This window comes from Physeter macrocephalus, chromosome 10 (genome assembly GCF_002837175.3).
Source record: "Physeter macrocephalus isolate SW-GA chromosome 10, ASM283717v5, whole genome shotgun sequence".
NCBI classification, from domain to species: Eukaryota; Metazoa; Chordata; class Mammalia; order Artiodactyla; family Physeteridae; genus Physeter; species Physeter macrocephalus.
The window spans coordinates 77111797-77127603 of record NC_041223.1 but is presented as its reverse complement, the minus strand read 5'-3'; positions in this window follow the sequence as shown (position 1 = coordinate 77127603).

Below are 15807 nucleotides of genomic sequence, written 5' to 3'. Positions count from 1 at the left end.
TGTTATTTGTTGTTTTTCCCTTGCTGCTTTTAATATGTTTTCTTTGTATTTAATTTTTGATAGTTTGATTAATATGTGACTTGGCATGTTTTCCTTGGATTTATCCTGTATGGGACTCTCTGTTAATCCTGAACTTCATTAACTCTTTCCTTTCCCATATTAGGGAAGTTTTCAACTATAATCTCTTCAAATACTTTCTCCATCCCCGTCTTTTTCTCTTCTTCTTCTGGGACCCCTGTAATTCAAATGTTGGTGTGTTTTATATTGTCCCAGAGGTCTCAGTACTTTTCATTCTTTTTTCTTTATTCTGCTCTGCAGTAGTAAATTCCACTATTTTATTTTCCAGGTCACTTATCCATTTGCTATCCATTCTTCTGCCTCAGTTATTCTGCTATTGATCCCTACTAGAGAATGTCTTATTTCATTTATTCTGTTCTTTATCTCTGTTTGTTTGCTCTTTAGTTCTTCTAGGTCCTTGTTAAACGTTTCTTGTATTTTCCCCATTGTATTTCCAAGATTTTGGATAATCTTTACTATCATTATTCTGAAGTCTTTTTTCAGGTAAACCAACTATTTCCTCTTCATTTGCTATGTCTGCTGTGTGTTTTTCTGTCTTCTCATTTTGCATAACTTACTGTATTTGGTGTCTTCTTTTCACAGTCTGCAGGTTCATATATTCTGTTGTATTTGGTGTCTGTCCCCAGTGGCTATGGTTGGTTCAGTCGGTTGTGTAGGCTTCCCAGTGGAGGGGACTAGTGCCTGTGTTTTGGTGGATGAGGCTGGATCTTTTCTTTCTGGTGGGCAGGTCCACATTTCCTGGTGTGTGTTTTGGTGTGTTTTTGTAGCCTTATTATGATTTTAGGCAGCCTCTCTGCTAATGTTTGGGGCTGTGGTCCTGTCTTGCTAGTTGTTGGGCATAGGGTGTCCAGCACTGTAGCTTGCTGGTCGTTGAGTGAAGCTGGGTCTTGGTGTTGAGATGGAGATCTCTGGGAGATTTTCACCATTTGATATTATGTGGAACTGGGAGGTCTCTTGTGGACCAGGGTCCTGAAGTTGGTCTCCCACGTCAGAGACACAGCCCTGATGCCTGGCTGGAGTACCAAGAGCCTTTAATCCACACGTCTGAGAATAAAAGGGAGAAAAAATAGGAAGGAAAGGAAGGAAGGAAGGAAGGAAGAAAGGAAGAAAGCAAGGAAGAATAGAAGGAAGAAAGGAAGAAAGAAAGGAAGGAAGGAAGGAAGCAAGAAAGAAAGGAAGGAAGGAAGAAAGGAAGAAGGAAAGGAATAAAGGAAGAAGGAAAGGAAGGAAGGAAGGAAAGGAGAAAGGAAGAAAGAAAGGAAGATAAAATAAAGTAGGATGAAATAAAGTTATTAAAATAAAACTAATTATTTAGAAGAAAAGTTTTAAAAAGTAATAAAAAAACAAACAAACAAAAAAACGGGATGGTCAGAACCCTAGGACAAATTGTGAAAGCAAAACTCTACAGACAAAATCTCACACTGAAGCACACACATACACACTCACAAAGAGAGAAAAGGGGGAAAAATAATATATCTTGCTCCCAAAGTCCACCTCCTCAACTTGGGATGATTCGTTGTCTATTCACGTATTCTGCAGATGCAGGGCAGTTCAAGTGGATTGTGGGGCTTTAATCCGCTGCTTCTGAGGCTGCTGGGAGAGACCTCCCCCTCTCCTCTTTGTTTACACAGCTCCTGGGGTTCAGCTTTGGACTTGGCACCGCCTCTGCGCGTAGGTTGCCCAAGGGTGTCTGCTCTTCTCTCAGACAGGACGGGGTTAAAGGAGTAGCTGATTCGGGGGCTCTGGCTCACTCAAGCTGGGGGGAGGGAGGGGTACAGATGTGGGGCAAGCCTGTGGCAGCAGAGGTCGGTGTGACGTTGCACCAGCCTGAGGCGTGCCGTGAGTTCTCCCATGGGATGTTTTCCCTGGGTCCCGGCACCCTGGCAGTGGCGGGCTGCACAGACTCCTGTGAGGGGAGGTGTGGAGAGTGACCTGTGCTTGCACACAGGCTTCTTGGTGGCGGCAGCAGAGGCCTTAGCATCTCATGCCCATCTCTGTGGTCCGTGCTGATAGCCGTGGCTCACGCCCATCTCTGGAGCACCTTTAAGTGGTGCGCTTAATCCCCTCTCCTTGCACACCAGGAAACAAAGAGCCAAGAAAAAGTCTCTTGCCTCTTCGGCAGCTCCAGGCTTCTCCCGGACTCCCTCCCGGCTAGCTGTGGTGCACTAACCCCTTCAGGCTGTGTTCACACAGCCAACCCCAGTCCTCTCCCTGCAATCCGACCAAATCCTGAGCCTCAGGTCCCAGCCCCTGCCCATCCCGGTGGGTGAGCAGACAAGTGTAAGATGAGGAAATCACTTTCCTCTCCACACATACATCAGAAATACACCTACATGTGGAACAGCTCCTACAGAACACCCACTAAATGCTGTCAGAAGACCTCAGACCTCCCAAAAGGCAAGAAACTCCCCCACGTATCTGAGTAGGGCACAAGAAGAAAGAAAAAACAGAGAGAAAAGAATAGGGATGGGACCTGCACCAGTGGGAGGGAGTTGTGAAGGAGGAAAGGTTCCCAGACACTAGAAGCGCCTTCGCGGGCGGAGACTGCTGGTGGCGGAAGGGGAAAGCTTGGGAGCCTCGGAGGAGAGCACAGACACAGGGGTGCTGAGGGTAAAGTGGAGAGATTCCCGGAGAGGATCGGTGCCTACCGGCACTCACCAGCCTGAGAAGCTTGTCTGCTCACCCGCTGGGGCGGATGGGGGCTGGATGCTGAGGCTCGGGCTTCAGACGGATCCCAGGGAGAGGACTGGGGTTGGCGGTGTGAACACAGCCTGAAGCGGGCTAGTGTGCCACAGCTAGCCAGGAGGGAGTCGGGAAATGTCTGGAGCTGCCGAAGAGGCAAGAGACTTTTTCTTGCCTCTTTGTTTCCTGGTGTGCAAGGAAAGGTGATTAACAGCACCACGTAAAGGAGCTCCAGAGATGGGCCTGAGCCACGGCTATCAGCGCAGACCACAGAGATGGGCATGAGACACTAAGGCCACTGCTGCCATCACCAAGAAGCCTGTGTGAAAGCACAGGTCACTATCCACATCACCCCTAGCAGGTGACTGTGCAGGCTTCCACTGCCAGGGTCCCATGGTCCAGGGACAATTTCCCCAGGAGAGCCTCAGGCTCATGCAACATCACACTGGCCTCTGAAACCGCAGGCTCGCCCTGCATCTGTATCCCTCCCTCCCCACGGTCTGAGTGAGCCAGAACCCACAATCTGCCACTCCTTTAACCTCATCCTGTCTGAGCAAAGAACAGACGCCGTCTGGTGACCTACACACAGAGGTGGGTCCAATTCCAAAGCTAAACCCTGGGAGCTGTGCAAACAAAGATGAGAAAGGGAAATTTCTCCCAGCAACATCAGGAGCAGGAGATTAAATTTCCACAATCAATTGATGTACCCTGCATCTGTGGAATACCTGAATAGACAACAAATCATCTGAAATTGAGGAGGTGGACTTTGGGAGCAACAATATATATATATTTTTTCCCTTTTTCTCTTTTTGTGAGTGTGTATGTGTATGCTTCTGTGGGAGATTTTCTCTGTATAGCTTGGCTTTTACCATGTGTCCTAGGGTTCTCTCTGTCCAATTTTATTTTTTATTACTTAAAACATTTTTGTTCTTAATACTTATTTTTTATTTTAATAACTTTATTTTAGTTTACTTTATTTTAGTTTATTTTATATTATTCTTTCTTTTTTTTTCCTCCCTTTTATTCTAAGCCATGTGGAGGACAGGTTCTTAGTGCTCTAGCCAGATATCAGGGCTGTGCCACTGAAGTGGGAGAACAAAGTTCAGGACACTGGTCCACAAGAGACCTCCCAGCTCCACGTAATATCAAACAGGGAAAATCTCCCAGAGATCACCATCTCAACGCCAAGACCCAGCTCCCCTCAATGACCAGCAAGCTACAGTGCCGGACACCCTACGCCAAACAACTAGCAAGAGAGGAACACAACCCCATCCAATAGCACAGAGGCTGCTTAAAATAATAATAAGGCCACAGATACCCCAAAACAAAAGACCAGACGTGGACCTGCCCACCAGAAAGACATGATCCAGCCTCATCCACCAGAACACAGGCACTAGTCCCCTGCACTGGGAAGCTCACACAACACATTGAACCAAACTTAGCCACTGGGGACAGACACCAAAAAACAAAGGAAACTGTGAACCTGCAGCCTGCGAAAAGGAGACCCGAAACACAGTAAGTTAAGCAAATGAGAAGACAGGAAAACACACAGCAGATGAAGGAGCAAGGCAAACACCCACCAGACCTAACAAATTAAGAGGAAATAGGCAGTTTACCTGAAAAAGAATTCAGAATAATGATAGTAAAGATGACACAATATCTTGGAAATAGAACAGAGAAAATACAAAAAACATTTAACAAGGACCTAGAAGAAAGAGTGAAAAAACAGTGATGAGCAACAAAATAAATGAAATTAAAAATTCTCTAGAAGGGATCAATAGCAGAATAACTAAGGCAGAAGAACGGATAAGTGACCTGGAAGGTAAAGTATTGGAAATAACTACTTCAGAACCCAGTAAAGAAAAAAGAATGAAAAGAATTGAGGACATTCTCAGAGACTCTGGGACAACATTAAATGCACTAACATTCGAATTAGAGGGGTCCCAGAAGAAGAGAAAAAGAAATGGATTGAGAAAATATTTGAAAAGATTACAGTTGAAAACTTCCCTAATATGGGAAAGGAAATAATCAAGTCCAGGAAGCACAGAGATTTCCATACAGAATAAATCCAAGGAGAAACACACCAAGACACATATTAATCAAACTAATATAAATTAAATACAAAGAAAACATAATAAAAGCAGCAAGGGAATAATAACAAAAAACACACAAGGGAATCCCCATGAGGTTAACAGCTGATCTTTCAGCAGAAACTCTGCAAGTCAGAAGGGAATGGCAGGAAATATTTAAAGTGATGAAGGAGAAAAAACCTACAACCAAGGTTACTCTACCCAGCAAGGATCTCACTCAGATTTGATGGAGAAATTAAAATCTTTATAGATAAGCAAAAGCCAAGAGAATTCAGCACCACCAAACCAGTTTTACAAAAAATGCTAAAGGAAATTCTCTAGGCAGAAAACACAAGAGAAGAAAAAGACCTACATTAACAAACCCAAAACAGTTAAGAAAAGGGTAATAGGAACATACATATCAATAATTACCTTAAATGTAAATGGATTAAATGCTCCAACCAAAACCCATAGACTGGCTGAATGTATACAAAAACATGACCCATATATATGCTGTCTACAAGTGACCCACTTCAGACCTAGGGACACATAAAGACTGAAAGTGAGGGGATGGAAAAAGATATTCCATGCAAATAGAAATCAAAAGAAAGCTGGTGTAGCAATTCCATAACAGACAAAATAGGCTTTTAAACAAAGACTATTACAACAGACAAAGAAGGACATTACATAATGATCAAGAGATTGATCAAAGAAGAAAATATAACAATTGTAAATATTTATGCATCCAACATAGGAGCACCTCAATACATAAAGCAAATGTTAACAGGCATAAAAGGGGAAATGGACAGTAACACAATCATAGTAGGGGACTTTAACATGCCACTTTCACCAATGGACAGATCATCCAAAATGAAAATTAATAAGGAAACACAAGCTTTAAATGATACATTAAACAGGATGGACTTAATTGAAATTTATAGGACATTCCATCAAAAACAAAAGAATACACATTTTTCTCAAGTGCTCATGGAACATTCTCCAGGATAGATCATATCTTGTGTCACAAATCAAGCACTGTTAATTTAAGAACATCGAAATCATATAAAGGATCTTTTCAGATCATAACGCTATGAGATAGATAACAATTACAGGAAACAAATCTTTTAAAAATACAAACAAATGGAGGCTAAACAATACACTACTTAATAATCAAAAGATCACTGAAGAAGTCAAAGAGGAAATCAAAAAATACCTAGAAACAAATGACAATGAAAACACGATGACCCAAAACCTATGGGATGCAGCCAAAGCAGTTCTAAGAGGGAAGTTTGTCACAATACAATCCTACCTTAATAAACAGGAAGCATCAAAAATATGAACAGACCAATTACAAGCACTGAAATTGAAACTGTGATTAAAAATCTTCCAAAAAACAAAAGCCCAGGACCAGATGGCTTCACAGGCAAATTCTATCAAACATTTAGATAAGAGCTAACCCCTATCCTTCTCAAACTCTTTCAAAAGATAGCAGAGTGAGTAACACTCCCAAACTCATTTTACGTGGCCACCATCACCCTGACACCAAAACCAAAGACGTCACAAAGAAAGAAAACTACAGGCCAATATCACTGATGAACATAGATGCAAAAATCATCAACAAAATACTAGCAAACCGAATCCAAGGGCACATTAAAAGGATCATACACCATGATCAAGTGGGGTTTATTCCAGGAATGCAAGGAGTCTTCAATATACGCAAGTCAATCGACGTGATATACCATATAAACAAACTGAAGGAGAAAAACCATAAGATCTTCTCAATAGATGCAGAGAAAGTTTTTGACAAAATTCAACACCCATTTATGATAAAAACCCTGCAGAAAGTAAGTATAGAGGGAACTTTCCTCAATATAATAAAGGTCATATATGACAAACCCACAGCCAGCAGGTTAAACCTAGGTTAAACCTACCTAAGGAGAGAAAATAACTCTATGCAGAAAATTATAAGACACTGATGAAAGAAATTAATGATGATACAAATAGATGGAGAGATATACTATGTTCTTTGATTGGAAGAATCAATATTGTGAAAAAGACTCTACTACGCAATCCAGATTCAAAGCAATCCACATCAAACTACCACTGGCATTTTTCACAGAACTAGAACAAAAATTTTCGCAATTTGTATGGAAACACAAAAGACCCCAAATAGCCAAAGCAATCTTCATAAAGAAAAATGGAGCTGGAGGAATCAGTCTCCTTGACTTCAGACGATACCTCAAAGCTATAGTAATCAAGACAGTATGGTACTGGCACAAAAACAGAAATATAGATAAATGGAACAGAATAGAAAGCCCAGAGATAAACCCACGCACATGTGGTTAGCTTATCTTTGATAAAGGAGGCAAGGATATACAGTGGAGAAAAGACAGCTTCTTCAATAAGTGGTGCTGGGAAAACTGGAGAGCTACATGTAAAAGAATGAAATAGAACACCCCCTAACACCATACACAAAAGTAAACTAAAAATGGATTCAAGACCTAAATGTAAGGACAGACACTATAAAACTCTTAGAGGAAAACATACACAGAACACTATATGACATACATCACAGCAAGATCCTTTTTGACCCACCTCCTAGAGAAATGGAAATAAAAACAAAATTAACAAATGGGACCTAATGAAACTTAAAAGCTTTTGAACAGCAAAGGAAAACATAAACAAGATGAAAAGACAACCCTCAGAATGGGATAAAATATTTGCCAATGAAGCAACTGACAAGGGATTAATCTCCAAAATATACAAGAAGCTCATGCAGGTCAATATCAAAAGAACAAATAGCCCAACCCAAAAATGGGCAGAAGACCTAAATAGACATTTCTCCAAAGAAGGTACACAGATTGCCCACAAACACATGAAAGGATACTCAACATCACTAATCATTAGAGAAATACAAATCAAAAGAGCAATGAGATATCAGCTCCCACCAGTCAGAATGGCCATCATCAGAAAATCTACAAACAACAAATGCTGGAGAAGGTGTGGAGAAAAGGGAACCCTCATTCACTGTTGGTGGTAATGTAAATTGATACAGCCACTATGGAGAACAGTATGGAGGTTCCTTAAATACTAAAAATAGAACTACCATACGACCCAGCAATCCCACTCTTGGGCATATACTCTGAGAAAATCATAATTCAAAAAGAGTCGTGTACCAAAATGTTAATTGCACCTCTATTGACAATAGCCAGGACATGGAAGCAACCTAAGTGTCCATCGACAGATGAATGGATAAAGAAGATGTGGCACATATATACAATGGAATATTACTCAGCCATAAAAAGAAGCGAAATTGAGTTATTTGTAGTGAGGTGGATGGACCTAGAGTCTGTCATGCAGAGTGAAGTAAGTCAGAAAGAGAAAAACAAATACCGTACACTAATGCATATATATGGAATCTAAGAAAAAAAAATGGTCATGAAGAACCTAGGGGCAAGATGGGAGTAAAGACACAGACCTACTAGAGAATGGACTTGAGGATATGGGGAGGGGGAAGGGTAAGCTGGGACAAAGTGAGAGAGTGGCATGGACATATATACACTACCAAATGTAAAATAGATAGCTAGTGGGAAGCAGCTAGGTGCTTTGTGATCACCTAGAGGGGTGGGATAGGGAGGGTGGGAGGGAGGGAGATGCAAGAGGGAAGAGATATGGGAAGATATGTATATGTATAACTGATTCACTTTGTTATAAAGCAGAAACTAACACACCATTGTAAAGCAATTATACTCCAATAAAGATGTTCACAAACAAAAACAAACAAAAAAGAAACAGTTGGTGTGAGTAACAAGAATATGGAATATGTGATTTGGGGAAGTATTTCTGAACAAGTGATCCATGCCAGCTGATCGAAATATTTGATTCAATCTCTCTTGAAGCTATTGTTTCTTTGCAAGGGTAATTTGCTATTAAAATGGAGAATTGATACTTGCTACTACAGTTAAAATGGTCTGCCCCTCAATGCACTTAGGTAAAAATAGATGAAGGGTAGAGTTTAAACTGATTGCTGTTGTTTCCACTGGATTTTTAACATTTACATGCTTTTATTGATATAAGGCTTATTTAATAATTCTAATAACCTAGAATTCTACAGTCTGGTGATTTATGCTTGTAATCTTTAAATAATATGAGAGCCCATGGAGAATCTTTCTAGAGTGTATTAATATTCTTAATAATCTGCTTTGTTTTAATCTTTCATACATTCTAATTTCAAAAGGTAAATGAATAATTTAAAATCTGTACCTTATTGCTGAAATGCATGACTAAGCAAATAAATATTTGTTTATTTCCCAAAAATATTACAGAAAATGATGTAAAGATATATTTTTGTGTTTGTGGCAGATATTCTTATCTGTATATCCTATGTATATTCTTCCTTTTTTCATTGACAGCCCTGATTTTGAGGAAGGAGTTATGTGCTACCTCAGTAATGTCGTTGCATCCAGGGTAGCTATTTTCCATTACATAATTAGAACTTTGTTGTAGTGTTGCTTAAGATTGTTTTCCTGATAGAAGAAAAATCATTTGTATCTTCCTCATCCTCTTTACTTTCTAAACTAAAGAAAGAAAAGCTGGAGTTGAAGCAGCTTCCAGGAGGTAGCAATAATGAGGAAAAGAATCATAGATATGTTGGCCTCAATATTGTTAAGTCACTTAATCTTTTCTGCTTCCCCTGGATACCAATTCCCAATAAAGTCATAACACGGAAATTTTTCTTTCAGATCTATTTTTCTTTTCTTTTTCAGCTTTATTGGGGTATAATTGATAAATAAATCATATTTAAAGTGTACATCATGCTGATTTTATATACATACACATTGTGAAAGGTTTCCTTCAAACTATTTAATTTACACATCCATCATCTCACATGATTACCTATTTTTGTGTGTGTGAGCACAATTTAAATTCTACTTTCTTAATATATTCAACTATAGTTGCTACTTTATACATTAAATCTTCAATCTTTTTTAACTTATAGCTAAAAGTTTCTGCACTTTGACAAACATCTGCCTATTTCCCTTACCACCCAGCCCCTGGCAACCATTTTTCTACTCTGTCTTTCTATGAGTTTCACTTTATTTCAGATGACACAGATAAGTGATACCATGCAGTATTTACCATTCTCTGTATATTTATTTCATTTAGTATAATGACCTAAAGTCCATCCAAGTTGTAGCAAGATTTCCTTTTTTCTCATAACCAAATAATATTCAAATGTATATATTAGGACTTCCCTGTTTGTGCAGTAGTTAAGAATCCACCTGCCAATGCAGGGGACACAGGTTCAATCCCTGGTCCCGGAAAATCTCACATGTCATAGAACAACTAAGCCCATGAGCCACAACTACTGAGCCCATGTGCCATAACTACTGAAGCCTGCACACCTAGAGCCTGTGCTCCACAACCAGAGAAGCCACTGCAATGAAAAGCCTGCACACTACAATGAAGAGTAGCTCCCACTTGCTACAACTAGAGAAAGCCTGCGTGCAGCAATGAAGACTCAACACAGCCAAAAAATAAAAATAAATAAAAATAAAAACAGTAAAGTGATTCAAAAAAAGTATATATTAGTATATATAGTATTCAATATACATTACACATTATTATTCAACTGAATATATATAGAATATTATTACTGTATTCAATTGATATCATATGCAGTCTTTATTCATTCATCTGTTGATGGACATTCAGGTTTATTTCCATATGTTGGCTATTGTAAATAATGCCACAATAAACACAGAAAGAGCAGATCTCTCTTTGATATCCTGATTTTATTTCCTTTGGATATATACCCAGAAGTGGGATTACAGAATCCTGGGGTGGTTCTATTTAAAATTTTTTTCCAGAACCTCTATAATGTTTCAAATAATGGCTTCCCCAATTTACATTCTCACCAACAGTGCACAAGTTTTACCTTATTTCCAAAATCTTGTCAACACTTGTTATCTGTTGACTTTTTCATGATAGCCACTCTAACCAGTGTGAGATAATATCTTATTTTGACTTCAATTTACATTTCCCTGATAATTAGTCACATTAAGCACCCTTTCATTTACCTATTGGCCATCTGTATATCTTCTTTGGAAGAAGGTTGATTCATATCCTCTGCCTATTTTTAAACTGGATTTTTTGTGTTCCTTATATATTTTGGTTATTAGCCCCCATCACATATATAATTTACAAATATTTTCTCCCATCCTGTAGGTTGTCTTTTCATTTTGATGATGGTTTCCGTTGCTGTACAGAAGATTTTTTTGCTTTGTTTTTTTTTTTTTTTCATTTGTTTGATGTGGTCCCACTTGCTTATTTTTGCTTTTGTTGACTTTCGTTTGATGTCAAATCCAAAAAAGTCATTTTCAAGGTTGATGTCAAAGAGCTTATTTGCTATGTTTTCTTTTAGGAGTTTTATAGTTGAGGTCTAACATTCAAGTCTCTTATTCATTTTGAGTTGATTTTTATAAGTGGTATAAAATAGTGGCCCAGTTTCACTCTTTTCTTTGACCATCCAATTTTCCAAACAACATTTTTTGAAGAAACTATCCTTTCCTCATTGTATAGTTCCTTTGTCTAAATTAATTGATGATATGTGCATTGACTTATTTCTGTGCTTTCTGTTCCATTGAGCTATTTGTCTGTTTTTATGCTGACTACCATGCTGCTTTATTATGATAATTAAGCAATACATTTTAAGGTCATGAAGTGTGATGCCTCAGCTTTGTTCTTTCTCAGGATTGCTTTGGTTATTCAGTGTCTTCTGAGGCTCCATACAACTGCAGCATTGTGTTTTCTATTTCTGCCATTGGTATTTTAATAGGGATTTCATTGAATCTATAGATTGCTTTGGGTAGTATGGATATTTTAATAATATTAATTCTTCCAATTCATGATCATGATATCTTTCTATTTATTTGTATCTTCTTCAAATTCTTTTATCAATGTCTTACACTATTCAAAGCACAGATCATTCACCTCCTTGGTTACACGTATTCCTAAGTAAAAATTAAATCCATTTCTAATGTATAAATTATTTTGATGCTATTATAAATGGGATTCTTTTCTTAATTTCTCTTTCTGATAGCTTGTTATTAGCATATAAACTGCAACTATTTGTGTATTGATTTTGTATACTGTAACTTTACTAAATTTGTTGATTTTAAATGTTTTTGGTGGTGTCTTTAGGGTTTTCTATATATAATATCATGTTTTCTGTAAATAGAGATAATTTTACTTCTTTCTTTCCAATTTGGATATTTTTATTTATTTTTCCTGCATAACTGTTCTGGCTAGGACTTCCAGTACTATGTGGAATAAAAGTGGTAATAAATAAAAAAAAAGTGGTATATAGTTTTTAGTATGTCAAGAAAAATTCCAAGTATACCTACTTTTTGAGTTTTTATCATAAAGGAATGTTGAATTTTGTCAAATGTTTTTCTACCTATACTTAAATGGTCACATGATTTTTATCCTTCATTTTGTTAATGAGGTATATATCACATTGAATATTGTGAATGCTAAATAACCCTTGCATCCTGAAATAAATCCTACTTGATCATGTACATTAAATCCCTATTAATGTACAGTTGATATTTGTTTGCTAATATTTTTTGATGATTTTTACACCAATATTTATAAAGGATATTGGCCTAGAATTTCCTTTTCTTGTAGGTCCGTGTGTTGTTTTGGTGTCAGAGTAATGTTGGCTTCATAAAATGAGGTTAGAGTATTCTCTCCTTTTCTACTTTTTGAAGAGTCTGGGAAGTATTGTTATTAATTCTTCTTTAAATATTTGGTAGAATTCACCAGTCATATCATCTGGTCCTGGACTTTTTTTTGTTGAGAGGTTTTTGATAACTGATTTAATCTCCTTACTAGTAATCATTCTGTTCTGATTTTCAATTTCTTCATGTTTTAGTCTTGGTATATTGTATGTTTCTAGGAATTTATAGACTTCTTCCAGGTTTTCCAATTTGTTGACATATCACTGTTCATAGTAGTCTCTTATGATCTTTTGTATTTTGTGGTATCAGTTGTAATGTTCTCTCTTTTATAATTTTATTTATTTGAGTCCTTTCTTTTTTTGTTTTTGTTACATCTAAATAAAGTTTTGTCTATTTTATCCTTAAAAAAACAGATATTAATTTCATTAATCTTTTATGTTGTCTTTTTATCTCTATTTTATTTATTTCCCCTCTGATCTTTGTTATTTCCTTTCTTCTACTAATTTGGGCTTAGTTTGTTCTTATTTTCTAATTTCTTGAGGTGTTTATTTTGGTGGTTTATTTGAGATCTTTCTTTTTTCATAATGTAGGCATTTATCACTATAACTTCTCTCTTAGGACAGACAGAACTTTAGCAAAGGAGATAAGAGATTGCTGTCTCTTCAATAAATGGTGCTGAAACAATGACATGCATATGCAAAAAAAAAATGAATCTAGACCCAAATCTTACAAACTGCATACAAATTAACTCAAAATTGATCAGAGATCTAAGTGTAAAATGCAAAAATATAAAACTGGTAGAAGATAACATGGGAGAAATACTAGATGACCTAGAGTATGGTGATGACATTTTAATTTTAATTTAATTTAATTTTTTTATACATCTTTATTGGAGTATAATTGCTTCACATTACTGTATTAGTTTCTGTTGTACAAAAAAGTGAATCAGCCATATGAGACATTTTTAGATATAATAGCAGATACATAACCCATGAAAGAAATAACTGATAAGCTGAACTTTGTTAAAATTAAAACTTCTTGATCTGCAAAAGACAATCTCAAGAAAACAGAAAGACAAGCCATGGACTAGAAGAAAATATTTGCAAAAGACACATTGAATAAAGAATGTTATCCAATATATATAAAGAACCGTTAAAACTCAACAACAAGAAAACAAACAACTTAATTTTAAAACTTGAACAGAAATCTCACCAAATAAAATGTGCAGGTGACAAATAAGCATATGAAACATGTTCCACATTGTATGTTGTCAGGGAAATGCAAATTAAGACAATGAGACACCAATACATCCCTATTTGAATGGCTAAAATCCAGAACACTGACAACACCAAATGCTGGCAAGGATGTGAAGCAGCAGGGACTCTCATATATTTCTGATAGAAATTTAAACTGGTACAGCCACTTTGGAAGACAGTTTGGCAATTTCTTACAAAACTAAATGTACTCTTACCATATTATCCAGCAATAATCCTTCTTGGTATTTAACCCAAAAAGTTGAAAACATATGTCTACACAAAAACCTACACACAGATGCTTACAACAGCTTTACTTTTAATTGACAAAACTTGTAAGTAATTAAGATGTTCTTCCAGTGATGAATACATAAATACACTGTGGTACATCCAGACAATGGAATATTATTCAGTGTTTAAAAAAATGAGATATCAAGTCATGAAAAGACATGGAGGAAACAAATTCTACAGGACGGTGTCTCAAATAAACGTTAATAAATTAAAAGAGACCTGGTAAATATATCCATCAATTCTGGACTTTGTTTGGAGCCTAATTCAAGCAACCTACCTAACACAAATAATTAGATGGTAGAGAGATAAATAGATAGATAGAAAACTAATTAATTAATTAATTTCCCTGAGACAATCTGAGAAACCTGAATAATAACTGGACATTTCATGATGTTAAGGAATAAGTTGTTTTGAATATTTTGGGTAATGGTTTTCTTCATCACCTCTGTGCATTCCTGCAAATACCATAGCTTTCACTCCATATTGATGTGGTGACAGTTCCATATAGACATAAGAAGGATCCTACTCACAGGACATTATATCAGGCTTCAATTTTGAACAAACCCAGTTAAAGATACAATAATGTGATTACGTTTAAAAAGGGACTCAGTGAATCCCTATATTGTAGAATTCTCTGAGGTCTTTGTGGAAGAAATAATAACAATGTTTAGGATCTGCTTTTATAGTAATTCCAAAAGGAAAACAGGCCAGTGGAGGAGTAGATGAAACAAGATTGGCCATATGTTACCAACAGTTGAAATTGGGTAATGGATGCATGGGGACTGATACTGTTCTTCCCACTTTTGTAGATGTTTGAATAATAAAAATAAAATTTAAAATTTTTAAAAGTCATATGTATGTGTATATAAATATGAGTAAATATATATATACACATATATATATAAATATATGTATATACGTGTTCTTTATCTGTATTCTGACATTTTCCTTAGCATAGAATAGTAGTTCTCAATTGGAGTTGACTTTCACATAGTGGACATTTGGCAATGTGTGGGGACATATTTGATTGTCACAACTACAGTATGTGTGTGCTATGTGCTATTGACATTATTGGGATAGAAGCCATGAATGCTACTAATCATTCTAGGAGACACAGAGCAACCCCCAGACGCAAATATCAACAGTACCAAGAGTGAGATATTCAGGTAGCATCATCAGGCAAACCAATGGCTGGTGGTAAATATAGCCCTCTTTATTTCTTTTCAGGTTTAATCATCTTCTCCACAAATTGCTCCATTTATTGTTCAAGTGAGTTACAGAAAACCTTTGTAATTATTGGCCCTTTTTATTGGGGAGAAAATAAAATCAATACAGGTATTCTTTAGGGAAAATTTAAAAAGCAAAGTATTTATTTTTTTATTAAGGGCAACTTTAATGTCCTTATTTTTAAAAACCATTTAATTTTAGTACATTTGAGGGTGGCATAGTTTCCTTTAACTCTGTATTGTGGTGTACTATTTTAAATATTTCTGAAACTAACACACATGACCAAAATAAAACAGAAGATAGGGAGACTTTAAATAGACAAAGATTCCAGTGTTATTAAAGAGGTAGAAAAAATTGTTTTATTAAAAAGTAATAACTCCACATGTTTTAATCTCTAAGGTAATCAATAAAAGAAAGATAAAAGAGTTTACCACCATAACTTAAGAGAAGGGAAATGGTATGATT